The sequence below is a fragment of the Xiphophorus maculatus genome, chromosome 11, assembly GCF_002775205.1.
Source record: "Xiphophorus maculatus strain JP 163 A chromosome 11, X_maculatus-5.0-male, whole genome shotgun sequence".
Classification (NCBI taxonomy): Eukaryota; Metazoa; Chordata; class Actinopteri; order Cyprinodontiformes; family Poeciliidae; genus Xiphophorus; species Xiphophorus maculatus.
Window position 1 is genome coordinate 2003821 of NC_036453.1, and position 25030 is coordinate 2028850.

The window sequence follows — 25030 nt, forward strand, 5'->3', positions numbered from 1 at the left end:
TGATGGCTGACAGTCAGAACAGTGAGCTAAAACAGCCACAACATAACTAGTACATGGAGAAGAGCAATTAGTGTCCCTCTTCATTTATTTAAAAGAAACTGTGTTATTTGGAGCAATTTATCCTATGAGGCAGACACAGGAAAACACTAAGGCTGATGATAAACTGATGGAAGTCAAACCAGAGTGGTGCCTGCAGAGCTGCTGAGCTCTATAACAGCACCTGCGTAATGCAGGCCAACTCTCTGATGCTTGAGATGGATTTTAGGTAACATTTTTTTGACAGGGTGACAAATAAAGTGACTGACACTTTATGGTCAGTCACTTAAAGGAGTCTTTATGAATGTCTATGACTGTTGTCATCAAGTGTCATTCTGTAAATAATGACTCTTTAAACGTTGCATTAACATTCCATTAAAATTCCATTGAAAGTGCCAACTTTGTATTATTTTGTAAATAATGACACTTTAATGCAAAGTTCACACTTTTAATGGACTTTCAATGCAACTCTTGGAGCAACTTTGCATTAAAAGTGTCATTATTTGCCGAATGACACTTCATGACAACAGTCATACACATTCATAAAGGCTCCATGTTCATAACAGGACTCATGTTGTGTTTATGACAGTATCATGTCAGTCTTGTGCACACCCTGTCAAATATAGTTACCGGATTTTAAAAGTCAGGAGAGTTCCCATGTCGGTGCAGCAAAGTATTGAACATACTGTTTAAGCTGTCGTTACCTGCTTAGCTATTAGCATCTTACCAACAGAATAAACAATATAAATGAACTAGATAACTTAAAAAAATATAAGAATGGTATTAAGTATTAATTGTCTTTTAGTATTGATTTTGAATTAGAAATGTTGGCATTGTGATGACACAATTTTTTTTAATGATTTTACACATGCACATATGCAATGTCTCAGCAATCCATTAATTCATTGAGTGTTGTTCTGCTTATAATGTGCACGGATTATTACATATAAATACTCTAAATGGATGAATAACTTCATCCATATGTATTATCCAGATATTGACATTAACAACATATTTTGACTTGTTGGTTTCGGTTGGATTAACTGGGAAAGTGGAAACAGTGACAGGACAGTTCCATCCGGGAACAAACTCCTGCTCCCATCGGTAATAATTATGGTAGGAAGGAATCCTGAAGGGATTCTGCATGTCTGCTGGCCTGCTGTAGACACATGGAGTGAAAGAAAAGTGAAGAAAAATGAGGCAGTTTTGGTGCAGAATAATCATTTTCTTTACCTTCTAATTAAAGAGCTTATTAATTCAGTCAAGAGTTTGTTATTTCCTCTGTGCCGGTTTTCAGCCACTCATCAAGCCGGATTACACCCGGGACTTCACTCCAAACACTGCTAATTGCTGAATTTCCCTCTGAATTAATGTAACATAAATTATAGCCATATACACATTAAAATGGCCACACTGGGTTCAATATACATATATATATATTTTTTTAAAAATAAAATATGGTATTTTATCCAGACTGCTGCAGGAGAGAGCAGTTTTAATCTGGTCTAGGGTCAATTTATGAAGGTAAAGGCTTTTATACCCATTTAATATTTTCACATTTTGTCTCATTACTGCACTGGGATTCTATGTGATATACTAACAGAGTACAGCATACCTGCAACCTAAATAAATGACTGAGGTAAACAGGTATGCGACTCTTATGTGAATGGATCAGAAGGATAGCACATAAACAAATCAGTTTCTAAATAAGGTCATTTAATAACACGCTTTCCTGTCACATCTCTGTAAAATAGAAACTCACTTCCACTTATAGAGGATGTAGGTCTGCTGTCTGAAAGCTCTGTGCATGACTGCCAACTGGACACAGAAATTAGTCATTTTCCTAGTTTTTCTTTCCTCTTTTTTTGTTTTACATTAAAAGACCTTGTTAATGAAAGAGTAATTTTTCTTTCTAAAAATAAAGAAGAAGAGGATGAAGGGGTTAACCCTTTCACAACATTTTTACCAGTGTTGCTCTGAGAAGTACCTCCTACAACGAGCTGAGCAGATGTGTGGTTCCACCAAGTGTCTTGATGGTTCTAGGTGAAGCCCAAAAAAACCTACTTTGACATTCTGTCGTATGTTAGTGCAATATTATTAGTTATAGTGGACTATTAAAGTCACGTTGCTCAAAAAAACTTCCGCAACCGTAAAGCCGGACACCTGAGGTGTGCAGGAGTCAAAGGAGTGGAACAGACTTAACAAAATGTTGCAGCATTCCATTAGTTTCTGCTGGAGATGTTTGTCCTGCTGGGTTTTTAGATTTGACGGATCTCTGGCTTGTTTTTTTTCCATGAACCTTTTTGATATGATGCCTCGCAGTGAAGGCAATTTATTTCACAAACATAAGGCAGATAGAGCTACAAGCAGCTTGAGAAAAGCAATACCCAAACACTCTGTTTCATGACAGCTATAGTAGGCCCATCTATTCTCTGGGTTATGAATTATGGCTCACTGTTAATAGCCTTTTTCTCCCTTGTTTAACCTTTTGTGGCTGCTGCTTCTTGGACTCCCTTACTCTCTTCCTATCACCAACATCACACTCCTGATCACATTTTTACTGTCTCGTTATTAAATTACATGATGCAGAGGCTTCGGTGGCTCAGACAGAAGAAGGCAGGTTAAGTCTCTGGCCGAGTGACCCTCTCTGAGGACTTAACCCACCGTCCCACCTCGCTGCTGCATAATGGATGAAGGACAGGCATTGGTAGGGAGGAGTGGAAGCAGGCCCTTATTACCTTGTGATTCATTTTTAATGAGGTAAACAGGTCTTTCCAGGTCACCTGAACACTCAGAAACACACACCCATGGCGGATGGTGTGTCTTCCCCGTCGCCTACCTCAGTGCTGCCCATTTTGACATCCACCATGGCTGCAGGGTCTGCATAGCATAATTAGGCCTCACTGTCATTGACAGAACTTGTCTCACTTCCCACTGAGTCCTCTTCTGTTCTTCAAGTCAGATGGCACCAATTATACAGTGGAAAGAAGACCTTATTAGAAGTGCTCCAGGCAGCCTTTGCCTTACTTTTCCTTTTAGGTTGAACTTCCCAGAGGTGAGGTGCACACCACGACTACCAGCGCTACAAATACATCACTAGATATTTTTATATAGTTGATCTTATTGCACTTTGCAGCTCATATACAATTAACAATGTTTGTAGTATCTCCTACAATGAGTTTAGCAGATGTGCAGTTCAACAAGGTGTTTGCTAATTACAGCTGTCTAGTCTGAAGGAGCTGAGTGAGCATAGAACATCATTTAGCAAACAGAAATGAGCGACGTTTTTATCCTGCTGAGCCTTTGACCTGCCTGCTGTGGAACATGTTGGATCTAGAAATGTTTGTAACCTTTTGGAAATCTCAAGATTAATATCAGTATCTACAACATCTTCTGCAGGGAATACATGCAGAAACTGCTGTCCACAGACTGTAAAGCTAACCATGCTAATTGTTGATAGGCAGTTTGAAACATTAACTTCAGATGACTTTGTTATAAAATAGTAAAACCATGTTTATTAGAGTTTGATCACACATGAAGTGCTGTTCATTCTATGCCTGAAAGGAATAGTTTTGAATATTTGAAGTCATTCTATATTTTGCTATTATCATTAACGGTTCCTGTAATAGAAAGATCTCACAGCTCATCCCTGGTGCAATCCTAACCATTTCAGATAAATCATTTTAGCTGATTTTTGCTAATTAAAACAACTCAAACAGAAAGCTCTAGACTTGTGGTGTAAAATGCAATATTAGCAGGTATTAAACATCTACAGTGTCACAACAGATTGCTGTACCCTCAGAATAAATTCTGTTACAAATTCTGCTGAAATGATAGTGGTAGAGGGTAAAAGAATCAGTCCCCCTGATAATATTGAAATCGTGAAACAGCTCAGTAATATGATGCTGGTGCAGAACCGAAACCCTGTTGTAAAATCCCAGTTTAGCTAACTTGGCAGACGTGGAGAGAGAGAGAGAGAGAGAGACTGTCAGTCAGTCAAGTTTATTTGCACATTTCAGTACAAACATTTCATTTTGTATAGTGGGAGTGGTTTCAGCTGAGAGCGGCGTAATCAGGAATGACTGCATTAAAGAAGGAGGAAGGCTCATGAGTCATGTTGCCTTCAGGAACGAAGGTACTGCGAGAATTGTGGCTAGATGGAAAAACTGAAAAAAAAGATGGTTGTGCTTTTTAAGTTTTAGACAGTTTTCAATTTCAAGTTTTAGTTTTTTGATCACAATGTTATTTTGACAAAACATTTGGCCCTAATTTAGTTCCGTATAAAACTAGCTAACGAGCTAACTGCGTGACTAACTGTTCTCAGGATTTATTTCCTTTTCCACAAACTTACAGTGACTTTAGATAAATGAACTATTACTGACAATACCTTCACCTAAACTTATTTTAAAAAATTCAAACCGTTCCTTTGAAGAGAAATTTGACTCAGCTAAGACTGACATTATTGGGTCAAAACTGTACGAAAGCCAGAGATCAGAATTTGGCGGGAAATCTCAGATGAGTGAATCTCAGGTATTCAGTTATGCTTCACCTAGTTTGTAACACACACATGCACATATATGGAGTTGCTGTCTTTTTTAGTTTTGCTTTTTGTTCTGTTTGCCATGTTATTGCAGCATTTGATTCCCCCCCCCATATGCCAAATGACAGCTGATAAAACTGAACATTGTTGTGCTCTAATGGAAAGAAAATGGGCTCCCTCAAGCAGGCGCCTCGTACCGGAGTGGCAGAAATTGGATGACAGGCGAGAATGCATGTATGAGGTGTCATCTGGGAAATCAAACCTGCTCAGCTCACTTGCTCTGAAAGTCGGTGTACAGGTACACCTTCGCAAACAGGGAGGTGGAGAACTCCCACAGCAATTCTCCGTGAAGCCTGCCGGGGCTGTGAAGAAGAGGAGAGAAGAAAAAAAGAGAGAGAGTGTGAGAGAGCGACAGGAAGGTGAGAACAGGAACAGATGGAGAGACGTGGAGATTCTACATTTCCAGTCATTTAAAACAGGTGCTATACATAGCCAAGCTTCCAGCCCATCATTTCATCTAAATGATATCATTACAGCTGAGAGTCATTAAAAAAAAAGATCCTTTTTCTCCAGACTATATAGATTTCCACAGTCTCCCCAGGGAGCGAGGATAAAAATGAATTTAAGGCCCCCAAAGACACAGAATTTGCTTTTTTATCACCACATATCCTGGATGCACATGTGCCGCTGGGCTGCATACAGGATTAGTTTGGATCTTTTATTTTTCTGCCTGACTGGCTACCGGCTCTCTCACCGCGCCGCCGACGACCGTTTCCCCCGCTGAGAAAAGCTCTGCGTTCAGCCGGGGAAAAAAACAAACTCTTGAGCACACGCTCCCCCTGCTGATGTTCAGTATGGATCTTCAGTCATATCCCTCCACTCTTCATCAACATGTGGAGCATTTGATATTGGAACAGCAGATTTCCCTAAAGGCTGCCTTACATCAGTTAGAAAGAGATATATTTATTAGCTTCAAAAGAACGTCTTCCTCTGAATCTACATGAAGAATTTTACTGAGCAGATGCTGAATGATACATCAAGCAGAAAAGAAAAAAAAAAAAAAACCCTTACCTTCAACTTATCGCCACCAGCGAGAGCTTGCATGGCGAGGTTGGGGTCAAACTCAGACTTAATGAGAGTCACCCTACGCACTGGAAGGAGCTTTGAAGTGGCAGCTTCTACCCATCTCACAGAACAGAGGAGTGACGGATCAGATCCGCCTGACACCGACTCCTCCTGAGTTCTTTGTTCCTGTGTTTATTTCTGGTGGTTCTGCCCGGTTACACCGGATTCCGCCGCGCAGAATGCCCGGTAATTGCAGCCAGCACATGTTTGGTACCCCAAGCAAGGTCTAATCAAGAGGGGCTGGCGGACAGGACTGTCTGATCCAGGCTGTCGGCTTTCCACGGTGGTCGGTGCCTGAGCAGTTAAACAGATGAGTCACTTAAATCAAACTTTGCTTTTTCGTCTAAATAACCATTACAGTCATCTATAAGTTTTGATGGACTCTTAACAGATGGCTCGGGGCAATAAATGCTGGTGAATGGAATCGAAGGAGGCAGTAGCTGTGTTTCCACTAAAAATGTGGGCAAATCTTGGTCTGTGGTCTGCTCATGTCCAAAAACACACAATTACGCAATTGCGGTGTTTTCGTGAAATAATTAAATAAAATTAAAATCACATGTGAATAAGCTTGTTGATGTGATTAGTCATTAAAAATATTTCAGTCATGGCGCTAGCGCTCATCATCTGTCATTCATCAGAGGAGACGTCGGCGTTGGAGCAACAAGCCCCGCCTACTTGTCTACTTATGCGCCGTTTTTTTTGGAAATTGAAGTGTGTGATTTTACAGCAGAGTTGTGGATTCAACACGTTGGAATAACACACAAGTTTTTATAAACTGTGTGGTTCTGTGAGAGCTCTGGTGGAGCCAGCTGCTGAAAAACAAACAAAAATAAACCATCATCCTCCTGCTACTTCCTGTCGTGTTCTTTGTCGTTTCCGCCAGTAGTAATATCTGGTTGTGACTCGTGATGGAAAAAAATGTTGCCATTAGAGTTTTGAGAAATATATCTATTTCAAAATGGCTGAAAACCACCTCATAAGTTCTTTTCAAAATAATGAGTTTTTTTCTAAATTGACATGTTTCCTTTAAGCAAATGTATTTTCATAATTTCAATTTCATGCTTAGTGTAAACGAATGAATTAGCATCAGGGTTTCTGCTTTCTGCTACACTAAAGCTCCTCCCCCACAGTGGAACCTGCTGTGAATGTTAATGCTAGTTAGCACAGCCACCGATTATGGTGGATAAACAGTTTTCCTGTAACATCAGGTAACATCTCTGTCATTACCACAGCTGCAACAAACTGTCAGTTTTGAGCTTGAACACGCTGAAGAGGGGAGCATGTGAGCAGCACGTACGCAAGGATGTTTGACAGCAGCAACACCTTACTCTTGGCTCTTATTTGTTGTTTCCAAAACAGCAGTGTATTTCTGCAGATGTCAGTAGGACCACCGGAAGAGAAGAGCTCGATTTTTTGCACAGAAAATCTGTCTCATGTTGTCGGGACATAGAGTTAGTTTGACAATAAGTAAAAAATGTTGCAAAAGTTATGTACTGCAGCTCTTAACACCCTCTGGTGCGTGATCCTGGACAGACTCATAACCGTTGCTGACTATTTCACCTGGCAAACTAACGCAAAGGGTTATGCATACAGTGTTTGTGTCAGGGATTGTTTTCCAAATTGTCTTTTGTTTTGAAAAAATATTTGAAGTTGTTTTGCATCTTAGTTAGTGTCAACTCCTGGCTTTACCTTCCAGTCACGTTCACTTTAAGTTTTACAGGTGTTGCTCTGACTACCAAACACTTTTCACCCACCAAGTTCATCTGAAACATTCAGGCTCATGGGTTCTTATTTTAAGAGTTTATTTTAAGGGTTTTTGTTTTAATCTACTTTTACAAATGTCCATTTAACTATACATTTATGTGTCTCTTATATTTATGGTAGCTATGGATGTCGGGGGTTTTTTCACTTTTGTCCTTTTCAAGTACCTTCCAAAACTATTCATACCGGCCAGTTCATCTCTGTGTGATTTCCAGCTGTTCTGGTTCTGCTCTCAGTTGTTTGCAGCGCCATAAAGACCCAGAAACACAGAAAGCTCAGGGAGGATGCTTAGGTTGTAAAATGATGGCTTTGAAAAATTTCACTGAGAAACTGTCTGCTTTCAACGCAGTGTTATACTGACAAGCTCTGCAAAGAAAGCATCATTCAAGGAAGCAGCCCAGAGTCCAACGTTAACTCTAGGATGAACCCTTAGCTAAGGTGAGATATTCTGTAGACTGTAGAACAACTGATGGCCTTTAGTATTCCTAACTTTGTGCCATTACCCCTGATTCATAGTGGAAGCCAGTTTTTTTTTTTTTTTTTTTTTTTACTTCCACTAGTGCTGTTGTTTACGGTTGCTGGGTTACACATTTGCTGTTGATTAAAGCTTTTCCCACTGCAGTTTCTTTTACCTGTAATAAACGACAACACACCAGAGGTGAATACACTGTAAGGGTGTTTTAAAAAGTGATGAGGACAACTCATGGACAGTGTGTCACCCGTCACTAATGATGGACGCCCAGTCCATGAGATGACATGAAACTGTTGCCGGACGTTAGCCACAACAGCATTATTAATGACCTCATATTTTCCAAAGTCGTTCGTGGCGAGGACCTGTGTGATTACAAGAGCAGCGAGGCGTAAAATGAACAGAACAGCAACAAAATTGATGAAGTAATGCTCAACAAACAAGGCAACTTTACTTGTCTTAAAGCAGCCGCAGACCAAGCCAAAGCATATCACCCAAGCTAAACGGTTAGCATGGCTCATGCTAAGGGAGAAAGGGGTGAAGGAGATAGTCAGTGTTCTATCATTTTAAGGTGTGCCTTAAAATGACTGACATATGAATTTAGGATATTTGGAGATATGCCATTTACAGAATTATTTTTCAAATGCCTAACACGCATAAAAAAAATCACATTCTGGGTTTTATCAATTTTGCTATTAGTCCAGAATAATCTAGTCAAGGTTTGACATGTCTAGTGGCTGAAGTTTTTAAACTAGAGCAGCTTAAAAAAGCTCAAAGCAGTAAAACGTTAGACGGACTCGCCAACTTCAGCTTCATCACTTCAGTGAAACGTTCATAAAGAACGTTCTTGTCATGAAGCGGTGCGGTGAGGCAGACGCAGCGGACCCAGGTAAGATGAATAATGAAATTTAGTGAAGGAAAGCACAGTCCAAACAACTGGCAGCACACACATGGACGAATTGACAAAACATTGACGAGGACCCGACGAGGAACAAGGAACACAGGTGGATTTAAATACACAGCGGGTAATCACAGAACGAGACACACCTGGGAACAATCAAGGGGAGGACAGGACAACGAAGAGACTCAAGGACACAGAAAACTCGAAATTAACACACAAAAACACAGATCCTGACAGTTTTCCGCTGATCATGGTTAACAATAACACTAACTGCCATGGTTTTTGGCATGTAAATATAACAGTAGCAGCTTTCTAAAGGTTGTATGGACAGATGGACATTTGACGCTTTTTAGATGTTTTACTGTACAAAAATCAAACTAGTCAGAACACTGGTCATAGTCCAGATAGAGCTCTGGGTCGGGGTGTGGCTATGTGGGCTTTTCATCAGTAAATGAAAGGAGCAAACCTAAACTCTCTTCGTCGAGTATTTTGAGTTAAAGCTGCCAGCAATGTACGTTTTTGAAAAATCTTCCAGCTCAGTCTGGGCTTTCTCCCCTTCACTTGGATTCCACTGATAAGATTTTCTACCGGGCCAATCAGCAAAAAGAAGAAGTTGCGAACAATGACGTCGATTTTCTGCGATGTTTTAGATTTGTAGTCTGCTTGTAGTTTTAGCAACAGCAGCAGAGGAAGTGGATGAGGTTGTTCAGTCGTCTGGCCACGCTTCCAAATATTAAATTAATATCAACATTTGCTTTGTTCGGATTGCCTCTTCACTCTTCATAGTGGAGAATGGTTACTTACAGTGCAGTGCATTGCTTCTTAGCACCAAACTGGTCACGTTAGCAAACAGGTAAAATTTTAAACTTTAACAGGATTCACCAATCAAGGAAGCAATCGTTGGTCAACAGCTGAGACCCTCTGGACGAAGCAAAGCGTAGAATAAGGCTGGTTTTTATGTTTCTCTGCTGAGCACATTGTCAATGGAAATAATTTACCTTGTTCTAACATACATGAACGTGACCTACAGTAAGTATTAGTCTTATACGTTTTATGTTGAAAAATTAATTAGAAAAGTATTTATCCTGCCTAATATCTGTTATTTTGTCATTATGTTGTGTGTTCTCATTTTAATCTTCATATTACTAGGATTTGCACAAACGGTTATATTTTCGTTTGATAACATAAATGTAAAGTATTAAATGCGATGGTATGATCAATTGGTCAGTACTTGAATAATCCTTTTTCAGAAATACTTTTACGGTCACTCGCGTTATTTCATGGATGGATACTTTTTTACTTTTATCTGAGGAAAAATACATCAAAGTGGCGCTACTCTCACTAGGATTTATCCAGAGGCCAACCCTGAGAGAAAACCTGCAGTTTCCTCTTCCATCAGGGCCGCGACATTATTTTCTCCAACTTTGTTGTGAATGCAACAGCAAACATTGCCCGACATTCGCTCACTGCCTCAGTGGAAAGTTTTTGCTCCGTCTGTTTTGTGAAGATGCTTGACTCTAGCGCCGTGCTCTGGTGCAGACAAGGTTTCTAAAACAATACAAACAAAACAAAAACTGTAGCACCATTGCTTCCAGGTTGTTATGTTTAAATCTTGTACATCTTTTCAGTGTTGGGGGAATTGTTTGCTGGTGATCTGCCTCCTCATCAGTCTAACAAATGGAGGCCTTGTTCACTCCCTGCTTTCAAGTTCTTAAATGCTATGTTAATGTGGAGCCTGCATTCACTTATATCTTGCTTTCCATTGGCTTGCTCTCCGCAATTTGCTGCTAATGGTCCAACCACCACTGCACCCCCACCCACCCTCCACCCCACTCCCTCTGTCATCCACTTCCCCATCCCCTTCCCCCCATTTTCCTCTCCTACTTTCTCTCTCTCTCTCTTTGCTTCTCTCTTTCCAGCCTTGAGGCGTCCCGTTTCAACTCCTTCGCTTTCAGTCACAATGCTGTGGAGAGGTCTGAATGGGTGGGGTGGGGGTGGCAGAGGGGGCATTTAAGAGAGCAGTAGGTGGGAGTGGAGTCTGACTGCAGAGGGTCTTCTGTTTCAGAGAAAAGGGAGTTCTCTCATTCACTCTCTCTCTCTCCCTCTCTGTCTGTCTGTCTCTCTCTCCTCACTGGCTTCAGCACATCAGCCGGCTCTCTAGGTAGACGAGAGTAAACACTCATAGAGAACAGAGAAAAGATGACAGAGCTGTCAGCGCTCTGAGAGCCACGGAGCAGTGGGAACATTTTCTCTGACTGGCTGAGGAGGCTTTCTGCTTCCATTTTCCCCCGTCAGCTGAGAGGCTGTGAGCGTTTCCTGCGAGGTAAGTCACCTTCTCTACCTGCATGGAGCTGCTGGGGGCGAACAGGCTGATGGGTTCACCTCACTGACACTGACTGCTCGCACTTTTTAAAAGCTCACAACTTTCACCACTTTTGTTTTTCTTGATTGTTTTAATCAGTCGATATGAATGCCTTCCATTGGAGAGATGTGACTATGTTAAAACATGTGACAGGTGTTATAAGGAATGACTTATTTTAACAGTTTTACCGCTGAGGTATTCAAATATGTCAAACAGGAAAGTTGTAATATCTGAGTATTAAAAATAGGCCAAAAGTTTAGATGTTTGCTTGATTAACCTCTCTGATTTCTGTTTTTTCCCCCATAACATTTCTATCGTTTTAACATTTCTGAACACATTTCTCACACATCCAGATAACGATGTATGTGATGTTGGCTGTAGGGAAATAGTTTGGTCCTTGTATTAATGAGCCAGGACTTCAGACTCCCTTAATTACACTCTTTACTGCACTCACCTGGGAGTCATTTATTCCCTGTAGGAGAAAGTGTTTGCTCCTTTTTGCTTTAGAAAACAAGTTGAGGAGCAGTTTATTATTATTATTACTATTATTATTATTATTATTTTATGTGTTTCACCAGGTAAAACCTCATCGAGATCCAAATCTCATTTGCAACACAGGGCAGAAAATCCGCAACACAAAGCAACCTGGTTACACAAAAGTAAAACAAATTAAACCAAAGTGCTCAAAATAATTTCAATGAAATAAGATCTGACATCTTGAGTTCAGACTGGAGCTGATTCTATGCAGCAGAAGCTGTAACACAAACTTGAACGCTTGCCACTGTTTTCCTGCTTGAACACGTGAAAGCAGCTAAAGAAAAATGTTGCCCGAGTGTCTTGGGACCCGGCGGGCAGACCGTGACGTTCTGCTGGTTTACTCTGGCTGCGTTAAGGCTGATGCTGGGTCGAGGTTCTGCCGGTGCTGCAGAGCAGAGACGGGCTATAGTCTGAACATGTGCATTTACCCACGTAAGCAGCTCAAACATGAGTGCAGCTCGCCGCCGACTACAGGTCCAGCTGTAGAATTTACGGTAGCCGGCAGACGCCTGGGCTGGTGTAACCCGGGAGACAGAGACAGACAGCTGATCCGCATTAGAAGCTGCCGGTTTGGGTCCTCTCCCAGATCTCCATGCCTCGCACGCTGCCGGCTGCAAAGTTGCAGCCTCTCTAACACACACACACTCGGCGGCTCTCCCTGATCCCCAGGTTGGTGTCATGGTGGTCCCAGGAGGAAAGAGGAGCTGAGGCTGTGTGACAGATTAGGAAATAAAACTGGCATTCACTGATGGGGGTGTTGGTGGCAGATATGCTGTTTCTGGAGTCCTGCCAGTCGGGGTGTTTCTTCTCAGAACAAAAAGACGGTGGTCTGTGGACACAACTGTCACTGACATGAGAACAGCATGAGAATGGTAAGCAACAAAACAAAGAAAGACCTGACAAGTCTGCCACCAGACACCGCAGTCCAACTGAAGATGTATATTTTTTTGATAGCGTGACATCTTTAGCTGATCCATTTCTGTTTCTACAGCCTACTTGTCCAAAACACACCAACAAAATAGTGCCTTGTATTTCCCTCAGATCTCATAATGACTTCCTTCAAAACTTAACCATTCAAGTCAGAAAACCAGTAAAAATTCACCAGTTGGGAGCCCAGACAGCAGAGTACAGCCAGGACATTGACAATGACTTTCTTCTGCAGTTCTGTTCATGTGAGACAGTTCCCGACCGTAACAGTGTTCCAAACACACCCCAGCCACGCTGCATTCAGAAATCAGGTCATTAGAGCAAACTCCACATTTCCATCTCAGGATACCCAGCAGACACATTGCTGTTGAACAGATGGAGAAAAGATGAAGTGGGCTGAAAAATGGGAGATCTTACATCAACTTATTTGAACTTTACGTCATGTTATGACGTTACTCCCTCATCAAAAACATACCTGTAGTCTTGCCTTGATTCTTTCATAAATTTCTGATAAATCCTTTAATCTCCATGGCAACAACTCAGCTGTGCAAAATGCCTGGGTGGATGTAGCTCCGCCTTCGAGACGCAGCTCGTTGTCAGAGCTGCAGTTTCCAACACGTAACACGGCCGCTTCGAAAGCCCTTCAGGAAAGATGTCTAAATGTGGTTGGAAGGTGACTAGCAGTGGTTAAATTGACCAGCACTTTCAACATCTTTGTTGAGATAAACTTTGTGCACCAACTATTAAAAAAAAAGCAAAATGAAATGACCCTATCTTTTTCTTTCACATATTTGTGCTGTCAATGTTCATCTAAAATGATTGTGCTTTGGATTTATTTCACATGAAACTATAAAGATTTTTTGCATAGATTTATTCAGATCAGCTCACATGCATGGCTGTTGTGTTGGTGCTGAACATTGGTGTAGTCTGTGACTGAAGGAGAGAGAGGAAGACCATCAGGATCCCAGGGCAGCTCTTGTTAGACGGTGCCTGAATGTGACTTGTGGATGAACCAACCTTTAATTGTCTTTCTTGATTCTTTAATCAAGAACGACATCCAAAATGTCTCCAAGAAGACTTTGATGTTGGAAAACCAATTTTGATTATCACAAATTTTCAAACATGGTCTGAGGACCTCCATCTGAGAGGATTGCCCATAGTCTCATGGTACATCAGCTCATGCTTCACACATTAATGTTTCATGTTGGGTCGACTATGCATATAAGCAGCCTCTGACAGTCACACTCGGTATAGCGATGAGTGGGAAAAGCAGCCTTTGTTTGGACAGCTGTCAGCTCCCAGAGCTTCATGCCCTACAAAGCTCTCAGAGAGGGCGACTATCTCTGACCCCACTTAGCTCCTTCACTGGTGATCCAGAGCGTACTATAATCATGGGTATTCATGATGACCCATGTCGGCCAGGACTCGGAAGAAGGTTTTGTCTGGACTAAGTCAACGTCATCTTTAATTCAACCTTTGTTTGCCACCTCGTCTCCTGCTTTCTCATGTCATCTTGTTTTTCTCCTTTGATTTGTTCGATTAATGTCGTTGCTGGCTTTTCTGTGTAAAAACTTGAGTCATCGTAAATGTAAGATAAGGATAGTTCTTGAACTATTTTAACATGCATTGTTTTTGACCATCTGTGGTCCAAACGCTTTTTCAGAGGAGGGGATTGATTGTGACTTCTGACCAGCACCAAGGTTGAAGATGTGCTCTGAAAGCTTTTGTTTCAAAAATGGCCTGAACAGGGCTGGGTTATGGATTTGACCCAGAATCCACAGATGTAGGTTTTCAACCCAAAAATCAAGACGGCCAAATAATCTGACATTAATGTTTTTGGAAAGCTGGATCACCAAGACTGAACCCTTTTTAAAGCATGAATGTTAAAAACTGTGCCACCATGCATCCCGAAATTCTTCAGCTATGAAAGTAAAAACAACAACCCCATAATATCTACCAGCAGTTTCCTAAAAACTGAATTTAAAAATAAAAAGGATTGACATAAACATTCCCTGTCTAACTGATAGGATACTGTCAGGACTGCTGGATAAAAAAAAACATTCAACATAATTGTATGACGTATTCTCAAAAGGGAAATTGATTATTTGATTCTTTAAGATGATATTCACCATAATTTCAGTTTAATTTCACTAAAACATCAGTCAGATTTGGAGTTCCAACAAATATTTCTCATGTTTGGAAATTAAACAGTCGTGTGGGACATTTTTCTGTGTCCCATTGAGGACCAATTAAGTTTGTCATCAGTCCATCTCAAAGGAATCCAAAGTTCTTGCCCTTCCAGATGGTTTCCTGATGCTCCTCCAATTGTAATGTGCAACGCCAAAGCCGGGGGTTCCGGGACGCCTTTGTTTTGCCTTGGTCACCATAGGAGCGAGCCAACTGATGAGCACGTGGTAGATTCTTTACTCGTCTACTCTACACCTCCAGCAATGACTTCCCACATAGGAAAGTGTGAGCCATAATCTTCTTGGACAAGATGGGAACCCTTTGAGAGGGTTAGACTATTTAAATAGAGTAAAATGATAGAGAAATAAAAGGAAAAACCCGGGGAAGCCGGTGGAGAGTCGACCTCAGAGACCGGGGTCATTAGGCTCATACAAGTGTATGAATGGAAGGCACTCGCAATTTGGACACGCAACACGCTTCAGGCTTTCAGACATACAAGGACAAACAGATGTCCGGGTATCACAGCCAACATGCTTCTATTTGTAGCACAGAGAAGAAGGGAGAAAAACTCATTTCCATCCTGTTTGAAAGGAAGTAACCAATAAACATCCAGCATTGGGCTAAAGGAGGCAGACAGTGAAAGCTCTCCTTCATTTTTACTGAACGTCTACACTTACCCTTCCAGATCCTTCCCCTGCCCTTCTCCAATGTTTGAGCTGCAGCTCAAGCAAATGAAATATGTCACAGTTTCTCTAATTTATTTTATGATGCCTTGGGCCCTCCAGAAAGTTTCACATGAAGCAGTTTTCCCTTATGAATCAGTGAAGTATGTTCTACTCTTTTTTTTTTGTCCTGCCAGATAAGGAGCCAGTTATCACCAACCAAAAACATTGGCAGCCTTTTAAGTGTTTCATTAGGTATGTTGCTATGGCGAGACTTTTGAGTTCAAAATAAAACATTGTTTGCTCTTATTTAACTTGTTAAGCTACTTAAACATGTTTTTCCCCCCTGCTAACATGTTTTGTAGCATAAATGGGCTGAGCTGATATGTTGGCATTTTCTATTTTCACTTTTATTAAACGTAATATCTATGACTTTGAAATACCGTCTCTCTCTGAATTTGACGTGGATATGTAATCCTTGCCACATATGAAAGTTTAACTAAAACCGAACTGAATGTTAAACAGTGTGTTTAAGAAAGTATGAGCTATCTGTACGTTTCCAGAAGTACATCTTTGAGGTCAGACTCTGATGTTGGGCAAAAAGGCCTCTTTTGCAGTCTTTTCTCTGCTTCCTCTCGAATGTGTTCTACCAGGTTGAGGTCAGTTCTCTGCAGGTTTCTTCACACCAATCTTTGTGTGCTGGTGCTCAATCATGAACAGGAAGTGGCCGTCGCTAAACTTTTCCCACAAAGTTCTCCACTATTTATTTTAACTTCCAGATTACCAAGGACATCTATCTGTTGTGTCTTGCAATGAAGTCCCATAATTTATTTATAGCAATTTTTTAACCTCCTGTTGGAAGTTGTAGTGTTGCAGTATTTGCTCCACTATGCTACATTTGTAGTGGGGGACTTTTTTGTTGATGGAAGGTGGGATTGGAGCTCTTTGGAGGGTTGGGACATTTTGTAGACATTTTGTCTCTGGTTGGAGATGGGTTCTAAGTGAGGGGATTGAGGTCTGGACCGGGACGGTCCTGGTTCTGGCTGTGCCTGGCCTGGACTGATGTGCTGCTCCGTCATGCTGGAGGTTTGACCCAACTAGAGACAATGGAATGGATGGGAACATCTCCTGATGTGAACCCAAGGTTCACACCGATCATGGTAGAACTCCCTCCAGTCTGCTGCTCCCTCAGAGTGGAATCAGCATCAAGTTGAATAAGTTGGTCTCTTTTAAAGAATTTACAGATATTCTTGGGTGGTAAAAATGTGTTAGTAAATGGTTGGTGAACATCAAATTGTACCTTTATGGGTTTGTTTGTTCATTGCTATTTTACCTGCTTTATTTACCATACTGCATGTCCGACTGATTTTGGCGTCTGTGGTTTTATGAATGATGGGTGATTGTCTGTGTGTTGCTGCCATTCTTGGCCAGATTCTTCTTAAAAAAAGAAATTTTTCATCTCAGTGACAGCTGTTTGTTATTGTAATGTGGACATTACAATTCATAAGGTCCACAAATTGACACTGAAAGCTCAAAGAAAGTAATCGCCGTGGAAACAAAGGCACACCAGTGCTGCAAGGTGAGAGCATGCTCACCTTGCAGCGGATTACCTGAGACACAAGGTGTTAGTTTCATGGTGGGTTTAGATTAGCTGCTTAAAGTTACATGAATCCCACTGTGTAGCGTTACAAAGCAGCTGCCAGGCAAGCACCGTTTTTACAGTAATTGCAGTGCAGCGTGAAAACCGAGGAGGACGACAGTTGAACTTCCAACTATTACATGTCTGGAGAAAGCAGTTGGTGTGCAGGTGGGTCATCAGCGCACAACATGCTGAACAGACAGCGAGTATCCAGCGTCTCCATCTGGAGCTGGTGAAAACGGCAGAGGGAGCCGTAAAACACACTGATAGGTCTCACTGCCAGCCAGCCGTCTTGTAACAACTGGACTAAGATTTGATTTCCAGCTCTCCAGTCGGGCCCAATGAACATCAACATTTATTTTCTTTATATCTTTGTGTCAAAATTGGAAATTGTTTCTGCTTGAAGAAATTGTTTCTTCTTTTTTATTTTTTATTTTTGGACTGCTATCAATCATACATGTCCGCTCTGGCTCCATATCAACACAGGGTTATTATTGTGATTTTTTTATTTTTATTAACAGCATCAGCCCCTGAGTGTTGGCAGGAAGCTCTCTCCATGCTTCCAGATAAGTGTTACTGCTGGCATCTCACATCCAGCCTCCCTATCCACCTTATCAGCCAGGAACACACAGGCCCCCCCCTCCCCCTACGTCTATCTGTGTCATCACAGCCAACGGGGTCACAGTTAAGAGCCGATGAGCACAGCCTCACTTTGATGATACCAGCCTGTTTTTTTCCCCATCCATCATAGCAACGTATTCCTGATTTCACTCCATATGAGAAAGATAAATTTTGATTTATTCGTGTCACACCAGAGCCAGCAGCATTCCAGTGCTCCTTCTCGACCCCCTCTAGTGGCTCAAGGAGGGTACTGGAGGCATCACAGCAGCCTCATCAACATCAAAGGTGGCATTTAAATACCTGCATGAAGTTTCTCTGGAATACTTTAATTCACTGCATGTATGAGTAGACTGGACATGTGGGAACAGTTTATTTTACAAAAACACATTCCATGCTCAGGCTTAAGTTGCATGTGTTCACACTGCCAACACTTGGCACTCTGAGCCCAGGGACTTCATCTTGAATCCCTGGGTTTCAAAACTTTTGAATTTATGTATTTTTTACATTTTTTTCATGTTACAGCATCTGAAAAATCCAATCTAAGCGATTGAATCAAGCCAGAAATATGTTATTCTGTTCCAACCATTCATCACTTAGTAAAGAAGTCTGTAAAGATTTCTTACGTCCACTTTCTGAAGTTTTTTAACCTGGTTGCCATAGCAACGAAGACAGTATAACGCAACAGTTGATTGTTTTACACTGATTCATAGAATGAAAATCATGTCTTTGTCACATGATTTGAGGTTCAAATATCTCCTGTGTTTCAGTTTCACAATTTCAAGGTGGTAAATATTGAAATCACATTTATTGTAAGTCATATTTTTATAACAACCAAACATAGTTGTTCTATAAGATGACACTGTGTGCTTGGATCGTTCTGTTCATGAGACTGTCATAGGAAAACAAAGCGTCGTAAGTCAGAGGCTTCTTCAAATTTGCTGTAATACAGACTGCTATAGGGGGTCTTCCCTACCAACAGCCATTACTATCCACAATAACTCTTTGAAGAAACTGAATTAATTTGATTTATAACAAAATTTAATTTCTCTTTGGAATCAATAAAATAGTTTTAAATTTGAATTTGGGTTGAAAACACATAATGCTGCCCATTAAAGGGAAAACACTTCCCCATCTAGTGCAATCAAAGTGGCAGTAAAAACATATTTACAAAAGTTCTGTTAAAGAATCGCTAAAGCAGAGGAACATCTATGAGGATGAGTTAGCATTTCTTCTCCTAGCTGTGGGTCTGTGAAGCATGAAGCACCTGCTGAGGAAAAAACTAAGAGCCTGACAAGACAGAACGAGGAAAAGCTCCAACAGGAGCGCACAGCGAGGATGCCTGTCTGTAGCCAGTTAGCTGCGTCCTGAGGTCATGACCTGACCACATCAGTGTCACATTAAAACCCAACCCTGCTCTACCCCAGCACGACTGAAACTGTCTGCTCGTTGGGTTAGCTCTTTGATTCGCGATTGTTCTGTCACAATGATTCTAGAGCTCAGCACGACGGAGAATTCCTCACAGCAGAAACAAACAAAAAACCCAGCACCGGTCTGCCGGAGTGTGAGGTGATAAAAATATCGAGCTTTTCTCAGATGCAGTAACAACAATCTCATCGATCTTAAACCGGACCACCGACTCAGGCTGAGCGCCTTCCTGTTCTTCGTGATTGTAACTCGGAGCTGCAGTGCTGTCCTCAGCAACTTTTTCTCTCCTCAGACAGTGGAGATACAGATCAATATTCGCCTGCCCTGCTCCAGGACGCCTGTGTGTGTGTAGACTGTGAGTTTATCAGCACATTCTACTGCATTCACTCGAGATGTGAAAGAAGTTGTTATTAAAGAAGCAAGTATTTTCTGATTCTGCACCGAGCTTTGGGTGCTTCTGATTTGTAGTGATGTGGAAGACAATTGGTCTCCTTAGAGATCTCTGCTGGGTTGGCATGTTTTATCACATTTAAATGTTTCATATCAAATATGTTTTGTAATTAGACATAGATAAATAGAGAATGTCGTTTCTTATGGTGATAGCCTTTATTATGGGAAAAAACGGTGAATAAGCTGAGTAATTCTGCTGCTTTTGGCGGAAGCATCAGCCACCAAGGTAGGATGGAGTCCAGACTTTGATGAGGTCTCTCCAAAACCTTTCCTTCTTCTTTTTTGTAGCTTTTTTAGAGCTTTGGACCATTGTCCTGCTGCAAAATTTAAGTTTGAGTGCTAGATTTCTCCTTCAGAAACTTTTTTTACATAATTGGACCATTTCGTCCAGATCTTAAAGCAGCAGGAAGGAGCCCCAGACTATCACAGTGCCATCACCACGTTTGTCTGTGGGTAAAATGATATTTTTCTGAAATGTCATGTTATTTGTTTTGCCAGATGTAGCAGGCTCACACCTTTCAAAGCGCAGCATTTTTTGTCTCATGGAATATTTTCCCAGAACATCCACATGTCTTTTAGGGGAAAGTGTGAAATGTTGTTTTTTTTTGGGCTTTGAACGACCAGTACTGGTTCATTAGTAAATGGTAAATGGTTCTAACTCTGGTTTCCTGGAGACCCAAAGCCTCAGATATGGCTTTAAAACATTTTCCAGACTCATAGATGTCAATGACTTTGCTGCTCATCAATTCTTGAATTTCGTTAGAATTTCTTTTGGATTATAAAAAAAATTATAAAGTTTTGCCTTTACTGATCATTTGGTTTCTGTCAGACCCGTTTTTAAATGATTTCCTAATTCCAGAGTTCTGGTGGGAAGGAGGCCTGGTGGTTTAAATGGTTTTTAGTGAACCACACAGATAAATTATTTCCTCAGTAAAAACTAGAAAGAGAATAGAAATATAAGGTATTGTTCCACAGTGGAGAAGTTCAGGTGTCACACTAGCACATTAAGGTAAGTAGAAACATGGATCTTAACACAAAGGTAAAAAAATAAAATCACCAGACAGTTTCTGAAGATGAGAACATGGAAATCATGATTGGTTTCTTGTAAAGCCTACTTGGTTTGGATAGTTATTTTACCACTCAAATATGAAATCAAAACATTTGTTTAGGTTCTCTCTGTCTGATCTGAAACTAGTAAATGTGACAAAAAGCAAAAACAGGTGAAATCTGTTAGGAAGCGAAGGCTTCACTTTAGATCCGGTTCTCGTTCATTTCTCGTTGCGCCGTCACCCCATCTCAAGGTAACAGTGGAGTCAGCCACTCACCCCCTCCTTCAGTCCCTGTACTGGCGACCCAGATTTGGATTCTGTACCAAGAAGACAAGCTGAGTTTTTGTCATGGCTGACCTATAAAACTAGGGAAGCCTGATAAATTCTTCACAAATAGGAAGAAAGCAGGAGCCTCCTATCAGTCCCGTTTAACATGCAGTCCTGGGACTTGAATTGTGCTTGTAGTCATTGAATATTTAGAGCTTTAACACACCAAGTGGGGCATGCTGCCTTATTATTCAGTTTGCTTGTTGTCGAGTTAAAATGTGGATTTGTTTACACTGCTGCTAATATACTCTGACGGCTGCTGAGCTGTTTTTTATTTTTATTTTTTTACCCCTACAATAGAAACAACTACAGTGGCGGTTCAGCTCCACTGCAGAAGACCTGCCTACACAACGCAGAATGATAATATTATCCTTCTCAGAATTTTCTCCACAAATTATTAGCATTTTCTCCTCTAAAGGACAGCAAAGATAACTTCTGCTGAATGCTTGCCGAGGGATATTTTTTGTTCTGATTTATCTTAGAGCCGCCATATGGTGTAGGTCTCAGCAAAGGTGCACTACGGTGATGATTAAGTTAGTCAGCAGGGGGTCCTGGCTGAGACAGAAAGTTCGAACTGCTGCGTAGCTCTTCGGGAGGAACACGGAACGTCTGCTCATCAATCTTTAAGCCAACCGAAAGCAAACTGATTTTTTATCTTCCCAAAAAGATGAGTAGGAGGGAAGGATACCGCTGCTAATGTCATCATCCTTCCAGACGTTATTTTCCGTAGCAGAAAACTCTTCCAAATGGAAACCACATCAACCTCTATTTCCCTGCAGATCTTTCAGGCCAGTCTGAAGTGGGAGATTTGCACTCACTACACTTTGTAGTAGATCATATTTGTTGGGTCTGACTCTTGTGTAAATACATATTTGTATGTGACCTGTGGATCACATATGATAGCCAACATTGAAATGAAGTGGAAAATACATTGTTTGTCACAAAATCCCAATCTGATAACTGATTAAATCATGGTCTGCATATGTTGTACAATATCACACATCATGGTCTGCATTAATATTCTGATTGCATAAAATCTAACATTTTGAAAAGTGATATTCCTAACACTACAGTCCCTCCTTTGCTGTTTTTCCTCTAAGCAACAGATATTTTTCCCTGAGGGATTTTTACAGGTCAGTCACAATTTGCTGCTCCAACTCAGAGTTAAGATGCAGAGATTAATCATTTATTTCTACAGACATAGCTGAACTGAAGTATCCAAAGACCATCTTCAATCTTTTATCTGAAGCAATTTTGCTGCTTGGCTCGGCTGGGCTGCGTTTGTCTCTGTTTTGATATGACTTGTTGTTAATTCATCCCACACATTAATTTACTTTTAATTAATGATGTGCAAAATCTTTTTACAGAAAAATATTTCCTCCTGCTTCATAAGCTTGGCATTTTGTTTGGAATGAAAAAAAAAAGTATTTCCAGTGCAATTTTGTGAAATACATATACTGAGATATGGCTGAAAAACCTCCACATCAACTTTTTTTAATCAAAATTATTATTTTTTTGTTTGTTTTTCAAAATTGGCTTGTTTCTCACATTCTCACTAAAACCAGGAAGATAGAGCACATAACACCAGTTTTAAAGTCCCTCCACTGGCTCCCTGTAGCTCAAAGAATAGACTTTAAAATACTGTTGTTAGTTTATAAATCACTGAACGGCTTAGCACCACAATACATTAAAGATCTGCTGTTGTTGTATCCTGAGACCCCTCAGGTTCTGATTCTCGGATGCAGAGCAGAACCAAACTAGGAGAAGCAGCATTCAGCTTCTATGCACCACAAATCTGGAACAAACTTCCAGAAAACTGTAAAACAGCTGAAACACTGACTTCCTTTAAATCTAAACTGAAAACCAATCTGTTTAGAGTTTTATTTGAAACGTAATCAATTACAAATTTAATGACGGCACTTGACTTAATGTAACATTTTGATTGTTGATTCTATGTTGCATGACTTTGTGTTTGTTATGATGTAAAGCACTTTGAAATGCCTTGCTGCTGAAATGTGCTATACAAATAACATTTGATTGATTGATTGATTCCATTAAGCAAATTGACTTTTGTAATTTCATTTTGTTCTATTTCATGGTGAACGGAAACAACAAGCGGGTCAGGGGTGGGTTTTTTTTTCCACTCTGACACTAATCACTTAAAAATCGGACTTGAACCTTGACCTGATACCTGGGACTGAATCAGAACCTCTTTACTATACAGACATAGAGTTCCACAAATACAAAGACAGGCTCTTTTGCGTTATGAGAAGACAGTAAATGTTGCATTACTGTTTAAAATATTTGCTTTCTAAAAATGGAGGTATAATATTTACATTTAAAAATGTAAATATTTACATAACTAGATGGACAGCTGTCAGATCTCCATAAACAAACTGTCTCAAAAACATATTTCCTGTATCTCCTGCCAGAATTCCCCTGGTTGCAGCTCATTGTTCTAAGTGTGTAACATTAGCTCCTCAAATTTCTCCCTAGTGAAGAAGCTGTGGATGCTTATTTATTTTATTCAACTTTTTAACCAGTAGATAGGACTCTTGAGTCCTAAAATCTCTTTTATATGAGTGTTCCCATCCAAGACAGCAGGCAGTTTAAACAGCAAGAGCTGCAACATGCATATAAACAAGTCAATATTTTTATACATCGCAGGAGACCAACAATAAAAGCTTTAAAACTATAACCAATGCAAAGCTATTATAAAGTCATAGCAACAGGCATCAGCAGCAGAAATACAGCAGATTTTTTAGTGCGATATGTTTGTGATGTGTTTATTTGAGATTTAAATTCCTGAAGTTTACAGAAAAAAAAGACAGACGAGATGCAAAGGTCTTGTAAAGCTTTGGAATGCCAATGGTGATTTCAGATGATTATTTTTCCAAGATGGTAGAAGAATAGTCAAAACATTTTCTGCCATGACTGCTACTATTTTAAAGTAGAAAGTGTTTATAGAGCTGCCATTTTAATATACGTTTGTTCTCCAGATTAGAAAAACTTCCTTTCCATTAAATGGTCAGTATTATGTAAAATCAACTTTTTCGAGCTTTGCATTGTGTTATAATGTTAATCCCTCATTAAAAACATACCTGGACTGTTGCTTTGGTTCTTCCTTGCATGTTTGAGAAATCCTTAAATCGCCATGGCAACCATTCAGCTGTGCAAAACATCTGGTTGGTTCTAACTCTGCCTTCCAAGCATAGCTGCTCCTCTGAGCTGCAGTTCCCAAGCTTCCACCTCACAGAGCAACAACCCATACTGCAACTCCTTCACTCAGCTCCTTCAGACTAGCTAGCAGCATTTAGCAAACACCTGGTGGAACTGAGCATCAGCTGAGCTCATTATAAGAGCTACTTCTCAGTGGAGTGCTAATAAAAAAAAAACATTGTTAAATGGTTCAAAGAGGAGCCAATGTTAACATTAACAGGCCCCGGGGAAGACCCAGGACACGCTGGAGGGACTATGTTTCTCGGCTGGCCTGGGAATTACTTGGGATTCTCTCGGAAGAGCTGGAACAAGTGGCTGGGGAGAGGGAAGTCTGGGCCTCCCTTCTTATGTTGCTATCCCTGTGACCCAACCCCGGATAAAGCCGAAGAAAATGAATGGATGGATGGATATTTCTTTTTAATCATATTTGATCTGTAGCCTTTTTTTTAATTTAAGTTAACATAGTTACTTGACTGTGCTATAAGATGGCACTATATGCCTGGAAAACACTTAATACTTCCCCCTTTAATTATAAAATCTACTATATTTCATTTCTGATTGCTTTATACCCTAGATGCATTGTGTGTTAGGAAAGTTGTTAAGGTTTGGAGGGAAAACACAGACGTGTCTGATCGCTGCACCTATTTGCTTTAATCCACTTTAAAACCATAAAATCCATTTACTTTCCTGACAGACCCAATTCCTTTGGAAACGGAGCCTAGCTGAAGCCTTCCCAGCCCTCCTCTGTGTGGGGTATGAAACTGTAAGTGTTTGCCCAGAATTCAATCACAAC

General features: G+C 40.6%; 1 protein-coding gene across 3 annotated transcripts in view; it reads left to right on the forward strand.

The window, feature by feature from the left end:
• Positions 1-10822: 10822 nt before the first annotated feature.
• The window catches only part of LOC102227520 (tenascin-like), a 66423-nt gene continuing 52215 nt past the window's right edge, over positions 10823-25030 (forward strand). Inside the window, exon 1 of one of the 3 annotated variants that reach the window (XM_023342040.1) lies at positions 10823-11155. The gene's annotated coding sequence lies outside the window, so the exon portion shown is untranslated. The remainder of the gene's footprint in view (positions 11156-25030) is intronic. The other 2 variants (XM_023342041.1, XM_005802143.3) reach the window with 2 other exon arrangements.